Source organism: Scyliorhinus torazame, chromosome 1 (assembly GCF_047496885.1).
Source record: "Scyliorhinus torazame isolate Kashiwa2021f chromosome 1, sScyTor2.1, whole genome shotgun sequence".
NCBI lineage: Eukaryota > Metazoa > Chordata > Chondrichthyes > Carcharhiniformes > Scyliorhinidae > Scyliorhinus > Scyliorhinus torazame.
Window position 1 is genome coordinate 284,831,546 of NC_092707.1, and position 16,181 is coordinate 284,847,726.

A 16,181-nucleotide genomic window follows, 5' to 3' on the forward strand; every position below is an offset into this window, starting at 1 on the left:
GCCAGGTATCTTTCTGATACCGCCACGTGGTTCAAGCTTAATAAGACAGCACACCGCTTAGTAAGAGTAAAATCAACGGTCATTTATTATATACAGCAATAAATACTTATACAATAATCCTACTTTCTAGACTACTACCTACCACTACAGGCCAATACTTAACTTTGGGAATGGCCCACCAGGTCAGGGAAACTAATGACTTATTGAATTGGGTCTGGCCTGCGGGATTCAAAGGCTGATTCAGGTCAATGGCGAGGAGTCTCTATCGGGTAGCGATCGCTGGAGTCAAACTTACGGTTTCTTGTCGATGGTTCTTGCGAAGGTTGCGAGCAGGAGAAGAAGGGAGAGAGGGGTCGATCTGAACTTGGCCCCTATCTTTATAGTTCCCAGGGGCTTCCCGCCTCTCGGGGCGGACCTTGACCCTGGTCCCAAGTGATTGGACTTGGTCCCAATCACTGGGTTCGATATGCTCCAATAATGGGGTGATTCCTTGATCGGGGGGTGGTCGTTCACCTGTCTTCGTCTCGGCCACTGCTGGCGCCGAAAGGTCTGGATCGGCTTTCAATTGCTAATTTGTAGCAATTGTTCCCGGGGATAGCCGATTAAACTGCAGATGGCTGGGTTGATGTGCTGCTAATGGTTGCAGGTATCGATCTGGGCCGACTTCCCCAGAGCCGAATACACTGTTCTGTCTGCAGCTGTCCGTTTGTGCCCTGTTGGCTGATTTTCCCATCAGCCTTTTCAGTTAGCCATTTTACATCGGGTTTTGGCCCAATTTATCGGGAATCAGCCATTTTAGGTGGCTACAGCTGCCACCTCCGAAACCCCCCATCTAGCTCCCCTGGCGCAAACCAATCATTGCCACAAATTGGTGCCCATACCGACGCTCCCTCCACTCCCTCATGCTTCCGCCACTGTTTCCACACCCTCAAAGCCGCCACTACCACCTGGACTGTGGAGTGCCGAGCCGGCGAGAACGGCAGAGGTGCCATTACCAGTGCTCCTAAACTTGTGCCCCTACATGATGCCGCCTCCACCCGCTCCCACACAGACCCCTCCCCCACTACCCACTTCCTGATCACCCTCTATTCTTACCTGGTGTTTCCATGTCCTCCTTCCCCTAGCCAATACCATATTCTCCTCACCCATCTCTCTACAACCTCCTCCTCCCCACCTCTTCCTTGTCCCTCGTGTGCATCCCACAAAGATTGTGACCCTGTTCAGGAGAAAATGTCCAGGGCAACAGAACATTCTGCACATGGGTTTACCTCATTTTATCCTCCAAAGTTGCAACCCGCACAAAGCCCCATTCACCCATCACCTTTGGGTTGACTGACCTACACTGGCACCCTGTCAATCATTTAAAAATTCTCATTCATGTTATTAAACCCAGGCAGCACAGTGGCAAGTGGGTTAGCCCTGCTGCCTCACGGCACCGAGGTCCCAGGTTCGATCCTGGCTCTGGGTCACTGTCTGTGTGGAGTTTGCACATTATCCCCGTGTTTGCGTGGGTTTTGCCCCCACAACCCAAAAGATGTGCAGGTTAGGTGGATTGAACACGCTAAATTGCCCTTTATTTGGAAAAAAAAATTGGTGCACTAAATTTATTTAAAACAAATATTAAACCCATTTCACAGTGGTGTTGCCAACCCTCCAGGATTGTCCTGGAGTCTCCACGAGTTGAAGATCAATCTTCAGGCCACTGCTATGTGAAACCTTGAGAAAAATCACAGGAACATTGAAATCAAAATTCTCTTTGTCATTTACTTTGAACTTTTCTCTTCACTAGATATAGATGATGCGACCATCAATTCACTCGAAGACACGTGGAGAAGTAAACCGTGGTTTTAATCAGCTTAGAACTGAGCCTGCCTGTGACCGGCACAACACTGAAGGTGGCCCCGCAGGTCAGCAGCTCTTATACTTCCTGTAAAGGGGATGAAGCCATGGGCGGAGCCCATACACGCCCCAATGTATCCCCTGTGGGTGAAGCCACACAATGGCCCACAGGTAGAGCCCACATGGTTAATAACATAACACAGTGCACTGGTGAATTATCAGTAATTATACATTCACCACAATAGAAATATCGAACATGGGGGAAAAAAACGTCTGGCTGACAGTCCAGCATCATCCAATTGGGTAATGAGTCTTTTTGCTTTGCAATTGGTGTGGGAAGGCCGTATGTGACAAGAATGGATGTGATGCATGCATTGGGCAAATATTGGCCAAAACATGGATGGACTGAGGGATGAATCATCGTGTGATGATACTTCCAGGAATGCATTTAATCACACTTGGCAACCCTAATCCATGACCTCACCTCCTCCAGCATCCTTCCACCCACCCAACCTCCCATCTCTGTAATATCCTTCTCTGCTGTCCTCTAGTTCACATCTCTTGAGCACCCCACCTTTAATTGCCCCATCATTGACGACTGTGCCTCCAGCTGCCAACAGCCGACGCTCTGGAATTCCACATCTCCAAGCTCTCTAATCTTCCTTTTTCCCTTTTTGACGATCCTGGAAACTTATGGATTTGACCAAGCGGTTCCAAAATCTCCTTATTTCGTCTGCTAAAATCCTGAGAAGTGCGTTGGCACATTTCACTACATTAAAGGCTCTATATAAATGCAAGTTATTCTTGTTATGCACAAACTAGCTGTAGCAAAGAAGACGAGTGACTGTGTTCAAATTAATTTATTGTGCAGAAACACTTTGGGATATTTCTGAGATGTGATAAATGCTATATAAATAGAAGTTGATGTTCTTGTGCTCTATATGTGCAATATTCTCTTTTTTGATTTGTACAGTAATTTTATTTTAAGTAAGTAACTTTGAACTGTTCTCATTAACTTCTTAGTGACCTGTTCCATCGCAAAATACAACATTAATGGGCAGGAATAGACCAGGTGTTCCTTCAAGGCTGAAACTCACTCAGCTATTGTTACATTGGCCTTCACTATCGGTCAGATTCTAGGAGCCTGATGCTTGTGAATGTGTTCCCACTATTCATGTTATGGAATCCATAACTGGCTGGTAGCAGATTCCGTGACCCAGGTAAGACTGAGCCTGCAAATTGGCCACCAATTATTCAGGGAACAAATCTAAACAGCATGAGCACAATGGACTCAGAGACACCAAGAGGTTGATTTTCAAATCGTGGTTGGGAACCTGATCATCGGATAATACCTGTGCCACATCTGTGTTGTTTATGTAACACTATCTTTAAATTGAACCAGAGACGAGCTTGGTTCCTAATTAGTGACACCAAATATTACCATGAGGCAGAGGCAAGAGCTGCCTGTAGGCAGAACACAAGCATTAAAAGCAGATATCAGCCATGATGGAGCCTGTCGCTGTCTTGCAGAAGAGAGGAGGCAGAACATTGGAAGGTCAGCAGACTCACTGTGAACAAAAGTGGCAATGAGAGATAATGAAACAATCCAGTGTAAAATTCCCGCAGATCCTGAGATCATTCACCGATGTAGATTTTTAAAAATGTTCTTCTCACTTTGAACCTAACCAATGTGTTCTAATGTGCACCAGGCTGTTAGTGTTCACCGATCTTCAGACTCAAAATTGCATTCCCATTCTCCCTGGCCCATTAACAAGTTCCTCAAGGAGCTTAATGGGCCATTAATTGGAGGTGAGCAGGTTTCCCATTCCCTCTCCACCTCCCTACCATCACTTTGAAAATTGGAGCATGTCCTGGAGGCGTTGGGATCCTAAGATGCCGTCAGGGAACGGGACCTTCATTGCGCGGCCCCAAAGTGCTTTGAAAATCAAGTCCCATGTTTCCATCAGCACGGAGGAAGAGCGACATCCAAAATGCTCTCGACCAGAGTTTGTGAACAGGGACAATTCTCTTGGTCAAATAGTGCGCAGAATGCGGGGGAGGAGAGGGGAGGAGTGAGAAATAACTTAGAGTAGGTTTTTGAGATTATACTCCTAATTCTGGACACCCCACCACCCCCAAAAGAAAAAATACTTTCTACCCTATAAGCACAGTGGTTAGCACTGTTGCTTCACATCGCCAGGGTCCCAGGTTCGATTCCCGGCTTGGTTCACTGTCTGTGCAGAGTCTGCACGTTCTCCCTGTGTCTGTGTGGGTTTCCTCTGGGTGCTCCGGTTTCCTCCCACAAGTCCCGAACGACATGCTGTGAGGTAATTTGGACATTCTGAATTCTCCCTCCGTGTATCCGAACAGGCGCCGGAATGTGGCGACTAGGGGCTTTTCACGGTAACTTTAGTTCAGTGTTAATGTAAGCCTACTTGTGACAATAAAGATTATTAAAGAATTTTATCATGGCTCACCTTTAGAGATGTTTCAACAAGGCTGAAGAGGACCATTAAAAACACGTCACATTTCAACAATGATTTAAAACTTGAAGGTCTATCTAAATCTTTAAAAATTATTTTCAGAGGTCCACAGATTAAAACGAACAAATGAAACTATTATCAGGTAGAATAATGGCTTGTATACTAATTTAATAAATAATTTAGCAAAATATAATTAGCCACTTTTAAAACAATGATGTCTAATACATCATTCCGTGGAAGTTATGTACCTTTCGATGAAAAACTCGGTCATCAAAGTAAAGCATTTACATTTTATCATTACTCTTCTTGTATTGGGTCAATCCGAAATGCTCCTTACAGTTTGTTCACGTTGATTACATCATCCCCATTAAAGCTCATATTTTTTCAAGCTTGAGTTACCAACATTTCAATCAGAAATATGTTTTTGGTGTCAGGGCTCTTTATCCAGAAGTGAATCATGGCTTCTTGTAAACCTTCTTATGATCTGAACTCCAGTGGGAGAGAAGTTGTAAAAGGAAAGGGATTTACACTGGATTTACACGTATATAGTTTCAGCTAAGCAACCAAGGTCAACTTAGCAGCCCTGCTCTTTAAGGTCACAAATACGTTTCCCACCCAGCTTTAAAAGTCACACAGAGTGAGCCGGTTGGTGAATTTGTGGAGTGTCCATGTACTTCAGTAAGAAGGGCTAATTTACATTCCTTCACCCAGTCAGTGGGATTTGATTTAATGAGCTCTGTCGTGTTGTCAGAGAACCAACTCCTGTGGGTGTGGAAGGGAAATGAATGAAGCAGCTGCCTCCAAACTCCAGCAACTCTGCAGCTTTTATTCTTTCTTGTGGCCATCCTGACATCAGCCGGCATCAGCTGCCATCCTTCGTTTCTGAGACTCCTGGGTGACAGATAAAAAAGGGGGAAAATCGAATCGGTTAAGAAGGTAGCCCCATCGCATTTCTGTCTTCCAGCTCATTGAACAAGTCATTGAGGAATTGCCATTTATAGCGAGAAGGCAAAGGCAAAATCCTTAAAAGAACATTCGTAGGAAGGATTGGTTGCCTGTTCCTAAGAGCCATGAGTTATTATGGGAATGCCCAAAGATAACGAATCAGCGGTTGGAATATGTAAAAGCAATAACAGTCACCAACAGATAATTGTATGGGGCAGCACCACTTCCATCCAATAACTAAGAATATATAATCTTGGTGACTACTATAAGAAATTAGAATGTTATAATTAATTTTAACCATAAAATCATGATAACCATAAAGATAATTTACTGATTTGAATGAAATGAAATGAAAATCGCTTATTGTCACAAGTAGCTTCAATGAAGTTACTTTGAAAAGCCCCTAGTCGCCACATTCCGGTGCCTGTTCGGGGAGGCTGGTACAGGAATCGAACCGTGCTGCTGGCCTGCCTTGGTCTGCTTTAAAAGCCAGCGATTTAGCCGTTGTGTCTATATGTTCATATATATGGTGTAACCATAGAGCAACATAAATAAAAGTGTTCTGCTGTCATAATCTTGAAGAGGGTTTTATTACTTAGACGCCTTTTAAGTTTGTCTTCCTTTTTCCTGTGTGTTCTGATTCTTACTTCTTCATGAATTTGACCGACCAAGCCATTCTGTTTGGTCAAACTGTTATAAAGTGCCTTTCATGAAGAAAACCAAGACTGCACCCCTTCAAGGGAACTAGAGATAGGCAACAAATACCATGCTTGCCAGCGGTGCCCATGTCCTTTAAAAAATAACTTTAAAGTGTGTCAAGTTTCTGTGGGAAAATTGTCAGTGCTATTTTGGCACTGCGGCAAGGCAGAATTGGAGAGATTCAAACATAACGGGTGGGATTCTCCCATTCGGCGGCAGAGTGTCCACGCCGTCGGAAACGCCGCTCCAGCCTCCCATCCCGGCACAAACTGTACCGCGGGATCCGCGCATGCGCAGTGGCGCTGGCGCCAACCCGTGCATGCGTGGTGGCCTCCCTCAATGCGCTGGCCCCGACGCAACATGGCGCGGGAGTTCAGGGGCCGGCGCGGAAGAATATAGGCCCAGGGAGCGAAAGGCCGGCCCACCGATTGGTGGGCCCCGATCACGGGCCAGGCCTCAGCCCCCCCTCTGGGGTCGGAGCCCTCCTCACCCCACCACAGGCCGCCCCCCCCCCCCCGACCCTGCGCGCAGAGTTCCCGCCAGCTGCAACCAGGTGTGGACGGTGCCGGCAGGACTCTGCCATTTTAGAGCGGCCCCGATGGGCCGGCGAATCGGCGGACCGGTCGCGTACAGCGTCCCACGATCAGCGTTGCGCCAAACACGCCGGCGCCAATGGCGCCGAATCTCCGCTCTGCAGAGAATCGCGTGCCGGCGTCGGAGCAGCGTGGCCCGATTGCAGGGATTCTCCGGCCCGGTCCTGGGCTGGGAGAATCCCACCCAGCATGTGGGAAAGGTGGCACAGAGTTTGGAGACAACAGCACCTTCAGTGACTTTAGAGGGGAAAAAGAGGTCAAAACAAGTAATAATAGTTTACACAGACAGAGCGGTTGAGCTTATACGGAACGGGTGTTGACAGCAGTTTTGAAAGGAAGAGAGGGCCAGTACCTGAGGAAAGGGAACATAACATTATTTGACACCAATAACTAGCTCGCACTATAATTCCATGTTTACGCCAGCCAATAGCATACATACATACATGAAATATACATCTTGGAATTAACTCTGAAAAATGGGCAATGCTTATTTATTTTCCATCCAGAATTGTGGGATCAAATTGTTTAATAGCGGACATAACATCCCATCATTCATGAAAATGAATATTGAGAAAAATTGACTGGACAATGTTCCTAATGAAATTCCCTTCTCGGGCAGCACGGTGGCGCAGTGGGTTAGCCCTGTTGCCTCACGGCGCCGTGGTCCCAGGTTCGATCCCCGCTCTGGGTCACTGTCCATGTGGAGTTAGTACATTCTCCCCGTGATTGCGTGGGTTGTGCCCCCACAACCCAAAGATATGCACGGTAGGTAGATTGGCCACGCTAAATTGCCCCTTAATTGGAAAAAATGAATTGGGTACTCTAAATTTATTTAACAAAAATAAATTCCTTTCTCAAACTGAGAGTCAATGCATACCAGCAACAATTAACATTTCCCTGGTGCTTCTTGTGCCGAGGAAGATGTGTCAAAGAATTTTACAGAGCGGTGTGTAAAGGAAAATGGAGGAGCTCAGATAGAAGAAGCAAAACGTAGAGTTGAAGGAAGTAAATGACGGTGATTCTAGGAAAGGCTACTCTTGGTTCCTGTGTAGCATTAGGGTTGTAATCCAGGCTAATGAGAGATACAATGGTTCTGTAATTATATGACAGTGGCAGGTTGGGTGAACAGGAATATTTGTTCAATGAAACACTTTTTCACATCATCAAATACATGAGTCAGCAGGAGAGTGATAGACACCTTTTAAAAGTTGACAAAATCTATTGTGGCTGCGGTCTGCATGCGGGGCTAAATAGACTGCTCGAGGAGCTAAATAGACAATTGCTGCATTTGCTTTATGAAATATTAAGTTGTTCAGGGAATCTTTTCGCATCTCTGAAAACTTTGAGAGGGCAAGTGGTTTGGAGGCCCTTACTGCTGCTATTGCCTTGTGGCATATTCAGTTCTTTGTAACCAACCTAAATTAATTTCCATCTGCTTCCTTGTAATGACCTCAGATGAATATCATATAACCACTCAGCTTGCCTCCTTAGTCAGCTGATTGACACACTGATAACCAGGCTTGCATCCATCATTTAGCTTGAAACAATTTCATTTTTGTTTGTGGGATTGAACTTATACCATCTACATTGACCATTGTATCTGTCCATAGGTGCACTTGTATGTGTATGTGTTTGTGGTCATGCGCTTGTGTATACACATGTTTTTTTATTCTTTCACGGGTGTAGGCATTGCTGGCTATGCCACTATTTATAGTTCATTCTTATTTGCTCTTGAGAAGATGGTGGTGAACTGCCTTCTTGAACTTCTGCAGTCCATGCAGTGTAGGTCCAGCCACAGTGCTGTTAGGGGGGGAGTGCCAGGATTTTGACCCAGTGATAGTGAAGGAGCAGCGATAGAGTTCCAAGTCTGGGTGGTGAGCAGCTTGGAGGGGAGCCTATGGATGGTAGAGTTCCCATGTGTTTGTTGCCTTTGTCCTTCTAAGGGGTAGAGGTTATGGATTTGGAAGGTGCTGTCGAAGAAGCCTTGGTGAGTTGTTGAAGTGCATCTTGTAGTGGTACACACTGTTGCCAGTGTGTCTGTGGTGGAGAAAGTGGATGTTGAAGGCAGTGAATGGGGCGTCAATTAAGTGGGCTTTGTTCTCGATGAAGTCAAGCTTCTTAAGTGTTGTTGGAGTTGCACTCCTCCAGGCAAGTGGAGAGTGTTATTTTACATTCCTGACTTCTGCCTTCAAATGGTGGACAGGCTTTGGGGAGTCAGGATTTAACTGGCTAGTCCAGCTCCATTTCTGGTCAATAGTAACCCCCAGTATTTTGATATTGGGGAGTTCAGTAATGGTAATGCCAAGGAGAGATGGTTAGATTCTCCTTTGTAGCAGGTGGTCATTGCCTGGCACTTGTATGACACAAATGCTACTTTTCACTTGTCAGCCCAAACCTGGATGTTGTCCAGGTCTTGCTGCATTTTAACATGGACTGCTTCGTTATCTGACGAGTGGCAAATGTGCTGAACATTGTGCAGTAATCAGCGAACACCCCCACTTCTGACCTTATGATGGAAGGATGGTCATTGATGAAGTAGATGAAGATGGTTGGGCCTAGGACACTACCCTGAGGAACTGCAGTGATATGCTGAGACTGAGATGATTGACCTCCAACAACCACAACCATCTTCCATTGCACGAGGTATGTTGGCTGTAGAAGGGGATAGTTTATGAGAGAATGTTCTACAAAGTTGATTTCCCTGGCTGCTTTTTTATTCTCACGTAATGCAAATAATGATTCTTTGAAATAACCTCAAAGGTCATACAGCGAAGAGTCCTTTTCCAGGAAATAGTCCCGTATCAGAAATGTTCTACTGTCAGGCAACCAAAATCTCTCACAAGACAGACTCAGTCAATCTTCAATAACATTTCAGTCCAACATCAATTTAGTTCACATGAATCATATTTGACAGAAGTTATTGAGTCAAGATGTTGGGTGTTGAGTGTTGGGTGGGGTTGCTGGGTTATGGGGATAGGGTGGAGGTGTTGACCTTGGGTGGGGTGCTCTTTCCGGGAGCCGGTGCAGACTCGATGGACCGAATGGCCTCCTTCGGCACTGTAAATTCTATGATAATCTATGAAGATGTATCATTCCATTCAGTAAATGAGTGGCGGCACAGTGGCACAGTCGTTAGCACTGCTGCCTTACAGCACCAGGAACCCGGGTTCAGTTCCGGCCTCGGGTCACTGTCTGTGTGGAGTTTGCACATTCTTCCTGTGTCTGTGTGAGTTTCCTCCCGGTGCTCCGGTTTCTTCCCACAGTCCAAAGATGTGCATGTTAGGACATGCTAAATTGCCCCTTAGTGTCCAAAAGATTAAGTGGGGTTATGGGAATATGGTAGGGGTGTGGGACTAGATAGGGTGTTCTTTCCAAGGGTTGGTGCAGACTAGATGGGCCAAATGGCCTCCGTCTGCACTGTGGGAATTCTATGATTCTGTTCTCTGATTCTATGAATCTTGGGCGTTCACCCATACCAAGCACGCGGGTCACCGTAAGGCCTCCAGTACTTTGTATCCTGAATGAAGTGCCAGATTCAGTCCTTTCTCTCTCTCCTCATGCAGTCCATAAAGTGGGCAAATCACCATATTGGAACAAGTCAGAGGCCATCTGATGAACAATTTTTGTTGGGAGGTACGAACATCTCCCTACTTTTCAATGAATACTCTTTCACCATTGGCTTCTTTTAAAGTTGCTAACATGAACAAGAAAAGTTTTCAATGTTTGTGATGAGAATACCCCACGGCTCTGTTGAATGCGGGCAGAACCCAGTTGGTTAAGTCTGAACCTAAATCTTTCTTCTTCAAATGAGTTGATCATTTAAATTAAAATTGATATTGTACTGAGTTTGACAAATATTCTGGCTGGCATGATGGCTATCATTTTTATGCTACAGCAATACATTATATGATGTAGCTATTGTCTAAGGGTGTTATATCTGCCATGTGAGAGTGCCTTTAAGAAATGGATGTTTACGCAATGTACTTTAAGAAAATACAATGATGTCAGAGAATGGGTGGAGCTGGGCTTGAGATCAGCCATTTTGAAGTTTGAGTTTGAAAAAGCAGCTTGCGTGTGTCTGTGTGTTTCCAGGGAGCTGCAGTTTGGAGGAAAAGAGCTTGGGAGTGTCTGTGTTTGGCAGTGAGCTGGATCTCTGCCATGAAAGACTATCTCTGAATCATTTGGGTGATTTAAACCCATAATAGAAAAGCCTTTAACCTGATGTGATTCTGTTTAAAGGTGTTAAGTCTCTTGGAAGTTTGAAGGAACATTTTGAGGAATTATTTACTGTTGTAATATGTTCAGAGTTATCTTTGAAGTAAGGGGTGTTAAGAGATCCAATGTTTATTTAAGATGTTAAGTTGAGTTCATGGAATAAACATTGTTTTGTGTTTAAAAACCCACGTGTCCATAATTGTAATCCCACACCGAGGGAACAAGCCGTGTGCTAGGAAAAGTAACAAATACATTAAAGGGGGAGGTTGGTTAAACTCCATGATACATTTTGGGGTTCTGAAAACGCCTCGCCCATAACATACCTAATTAAGTAAGGCTGATACAACTGCCCCAAATCGAAGCCCCAGTCGTTCATGCTTGTCTCTACTTTCCCCACTTCATGAGTTGCAGGACCACTCATTGTGGTTTCATTTACACTTTAACCTTTGATGGATTGCAAAGATTGAAGAAGCGGTTTCACCAATATCTTCGAGTCAGAGTCTTTTTACAGCACAGAAGGAGGCCATTTGGCCCATCGAGCCTCTGACAGTTCATCTTGGAGCAATCAGTCCCATTCTTTCATTCTAAACCCATAATCCTGTAAATTTAGTTCCTTCAAGTGCCCATCCAATTTCCTTTTGAAATCATTATCATTTCTGCTTTCACCACCCTCATGGGCAGTGGGTTCATTACCACTCAGTGTGCAAATACATTTCTTCTTCTTGTCTCCCCCGCAACTCTTGGCCAAATCGATGTTCCTTAATCCTTGTATCTAGTCAATTGGAACAGTTTAGCATTGTTTATGTTATCCAAACCTGTCATAATCTTATTTATCTCCTTTGCTCCAAGGAGAACAACCCCAGCTTTGCTGAACAAACCTTGTAGCTCTGGAATCATTGTGGTAAATCCCCTTTGCATCCTCTTGAGGACCCTCACATCTTTTCCAAACGTGTGGTGACCAAAACTATACTCGATTATCTACTTGTACAGATTCTGCATACCTTACGTGCTTTTGTAGCACAGTGGTTCGCACTGCTGCCTCACAGCACCAGGGACCCGGGTTCAATTTCAACCTTGGGCCTGTGTGGAGTTTACACATTCTCCCCATGTCTGTGTGGGTTTCCTCCGGGTGCTCCGGAGTCCAAAGATGTGCAGGTTAGATGGTTTGGGGATGGCATAGTGGTGCAGTGGTTAGCACTGCTGCCTCACAGCACTGAGGACCCGGGCTCGATCCCAGCCCCAGGTCACTGTCTGTGTGGAGTTTGCACATTCTCCCTGAGTCTGTGTCAGGCTCCTCCACAACTCAAAAAACGTGCCTGGTAGGTAGAATTGGCCATGTTAAATTGCCCCTTAATTGGAAAGAAAAAGAATTTGGCACTCTAAATTTAAAAAAAGGTTAGGTGGATTGGCCATGCTAAGTTGTCCCTTAGTGTCCAAAGATATGCAGATTAGGTGGATTGGCCATGATCAATACATGGGTTACGGGGATAGGCTGCGGGAGTGGGCCTAGGTAGAATGCTCTTTTGGATGGTCGTTGCAGACTTGATGGGCTGAATGGCCTCCTTCTGCACTCTAGAGATTCTGTGTTCTATATTCTCGATGCCTCAATTTATGAAGCCACATGCTTTGCTAAGGAATCTCAATATGTTCTGCTACCGTTAAAGATCCAAGCACATGCACCCCAGGTTCCTCTGCTCCTGTATACTCTTTAGAATCATAGAATTTACAGTGCAGAAGGAGGCCATTCGGCCCATCGAGTCTGCACCAGCCCTTGGAAAGAGCACTCTACTCATGCCCATGCCTCCACCCTATCCCTGTAACCCAGTGACCCCACTTAACCTTTTTGGACATTAAGGGCAATTTAGCATTGCCAATCCACCGAACCTGCACATCTTTGGACTTATGTAGCCGCTTAAAATGGCTAACTCCCGATTAGAATGGCCAAATCCCGATTTAAAATGGCGAACGGAAGAGGCTGATGGGAAAATCAGCCAACAGGACTCAAACAGGCAGCTGCAGGCAAAACTGTGTATTCGCCTCTGGGAAGACCAGACAGAACCGATACCTGCAGCCATCAACATGACAACACACCAGCCATCTGCATATTAATTAGCAATCCCCAGGAATAATTGATACAAATTGGACACACAAAGCCAGCCCAGACTTTTCAGCGCCAGCAGGAGCTGACACAAAGAGAGGTGGATGACCACCCCTCGATCAAGGAATCGCTCCAGCATTGGAGAATATCGAACCAAGTGATTGGGACCAAGTCCAATCACTTGGAACCAGGTACAGGGTCCGCCACGAAAGGCGGGAAGCCTCTGGGGACTATAAGAATAGAGTCCAAGGTCAAATCGCTCTTTTCCCCTTCTTCTCCTCTCCGCACCCTTCGAGACCCTTCTGCTGACCCTCTACAACAGCCGCAAGAAACAGTAAGTCTTACTCCAACGCTCGCTACGAGATAGGCACTCCTGACTATCGACATGTACCCGCTTTGAATCCCGCAGGCTCAGAACCCATACGAAAGGCCATTCGTTTCCCTGACCTGGTGGGCCATTTCCAAAGTTAAGTATTGGCCTGTTAGTTGTAGGAAGTAGCTTAGAAGTAGATTTTATATGCATAAGTATTGATTACTGTATATAATAAATGTGCGTTGATTTAACTCTTACTAAGCGGTGTGTTGGATTATTGATCATTACTCGGACTTGAACCACGTGGCGGTATCAGAAAGATACCTGGTGACTCAAGAGCAAAGGTGATAGAAGAGCAATTAAACTAAGGCTAAAACGAGCAACACTTATATCTCTGATCTTCTCAGAGCAGCATAGAAATACAGAACAGTTGCTACATGGAAACTGACCACTCCGTCCCACCCGGTTCACATCACTGATGACCCACCATACCTACACATGTTTCCATTCTTTTGCAAGGTATGCATTTACCTTATGGTATGTGAGGGAATAAAATACACTTCATTGTGTTTCTGGGTATGTTTTTCTCAGTGTCTTACAGGAAAACAAAACTCCTCATGTTTTGTGAGGGTAATTTTACGAACGAGAGGGAATCACTAGCCCATGTTCCACCACTCACTTTGTTCTTTTGCATTGAATTCATATTTGTCATTTTAAACAAGTAGTGAAGGATATCAAAGACAATTGACTGGCAAGACGAGTCTGCAGTGTGGGATTAAACTGCCATTGTATGATCATCCATGGCTCTTACTATTTGATGAAAACATATGTGGAGGCATGTAACTTCATCCACAGCCAAGAGCTTCAGACATTTCCAATCCCTGCACAATGCTACACTCTGGTATAATATTTGATATTGCACAGGGAGATGGTGGTGTAGCGGTAATGTCACTGATATAGCAATCCAGAGGCCCAGTTTAATAGAACAAAGAAAAGGCCCTCCAAGCCTGCGCCGACCATGCTGCCCGTCTAAACTAACATCTTCTACATTTCCGGGGTCCGTAATGCTCTGGGAACACGGGTTGAAATCCCACCTCAGCAGCTGGTGTAATTTAAATTCAATGATTAAACCTGGCACAGGAATGATGTGGAGATGCCGGCGTTGGACTGGGGTGAGCACAGTAAGAGGTCTTACAACACCAGGTTAAAGTCCAACTGGTTTATTTCGAATCACGAGCTTTCGGATAACAGCTCCTGAAGTAAATCTGGAATATGAAGCTAGTCTATCATCGATTGTTGTTAAAAACCCATCTGGTTCATAAATGTCCTTTAGGAAAGGAAATCTGCCGTCTTTACCCGATCTGGCCTACATGTGACTCCAGATCAACAGTGCTGTGGTTGATTCTTAGCTGCCCTCTCTGAAAAAAACTAGCAGCTGTAGAGTTCGAGGGCATTCCACTTATCCTTTGTTTGTCACAATGCAAACCCCCCCCCCCCCCCCCCCCCCGCCCCCTGCCACCCCACAACCCCCGTCCAACCTCTGGGCCTCACTTATTGTTATGTTTTCCTACATCTTTGGTGCAATCACTCCCAGTTCCCACTGATCATGAAGATTCTACTCTGCTCCAGCTGTTCCACACCCTCTTATCGAGTACAAAATCCAACACATTTCTCCCACTCGTAATTCTGAAGGACAGTGAAACGGACTCAAAACATTAACCCTGCTCGCTCTCCCTACAGATGCTGCCAGACCTGCTGAATTTTTGCAGAATTCTCTGTTTTTGCTTCTTGAGTCCCTTGGTTGCCGCCCCATCATCCATCCTCGACTAACTTCACTTTATCCAAAACTCTACTGTCTGCGCCTTAACCAGCACCTAGTCCCATTCACCCATCGCCGACTGAGCTTGCTGATCTACATTACTCGGGTTCAGGAATGCTTCAATTTACAAAATTCTCATCCAAGTTTTAAAATCTTATGTCCTGGCCGTCTTTTATAATCTCCTTCAGACCTACAACCCACTGAAATCTCTTAACTTCCCCCAATGCTCGCCTCTTAATCTATTAACTTTAATCACTCCACCACTGGCAGTTGCGTCTTGTGCTGCTGGGCCCGAAACTCTGGAAGTCCCTCTCTAAACCTGTCTGCCTCTCTCTCTCCTCATTAAAAGCTGCCTTCCTCTTTCACCAAGCTTTTGGTTATCTGTCTTAAAATCCCCTCATGTAGCTTGGTGACAAGTGTTTTGATTGATAATTGTTCCTGTCTCATGCCTCAGGGCATTTTAATGCGAGTCACAAACGTAAGTTATTGTTGACACATCGTGTCAAAAATGAGCATTTTTATCTTGAATTGATTCAGTGTGTTATTAATTCCAAACGCTTTTACCAAATCTTCTCATGATCAGCCAGGTTGTAATTTTACTGAATTGTTTCATTTGACTTCAGAACGGAGTCAATTGCCTGTGTCATCTGGGACAGTCACACTTCATTTGTGCTCATTCGAGAGCCACCAACTGTAATACCAAGGATGGATCGAGGGGATTTACACCTTCATTCGCTCCTTTTTTCTCGATTGAATTGTATTTCTTTCCAAGAATTTCTTTAGCCCATTGGAGATTTGTTTAGTTCTCATATTTTCCTTCTCCATTTCACTGTTATTGTCATTTAGTAAATGTAGGAAAATTCTTGGCTTGTTCGTGGCTTCTCACTTGCAACTGTGATCTAAATGCCAGGAATTTTAGAATTCCCTAGTTGGTTCTTAGAAGCTGTCATGAAGTAACCATTAGCTTGAGTCAGAGGAATTTCAGACTTGGTCTGCAGTGCAGGTGCAGAGTGACTGTTTCATCTGAAGCTACAGATTTCGTCCCACAGCGAAAACCAGTGATTGTCCTCGGGGCTGCCTTTCATCCCCTCAGTGAGGTGCCAACTATAGACTGATTTACTGTAAATACCTTATAGTTACGCCCAGCCAATTATCTCCATGTTCACAGTCATTGAAT

General features: G+C 45.1%; 1 long non-coding RNA gene across 1 annotated transcript in view; it reads left to right on the forward strand.

Moving 5' to 3' along the window:
- LOC140429815 (uncharacterized) overlaps positions 1-16,181 on the forward strand; it is an 86,808-nt gene that overhangs the window by 7,563 nt on the left and 63,064 nt on the right. Inside the window, exons 2-3 of the long non-coding RNA XR_011949306.1 lie at positions 1,790-1,907; positions 2,863-3,059. This is a non-coding gene — a long non-coding RNA (uncharacterized lncRNA). The remainder of the gene's footprint in view (positions 1-1,789; positions 1,908-2,862; positions 3,060-16,181) is intronic.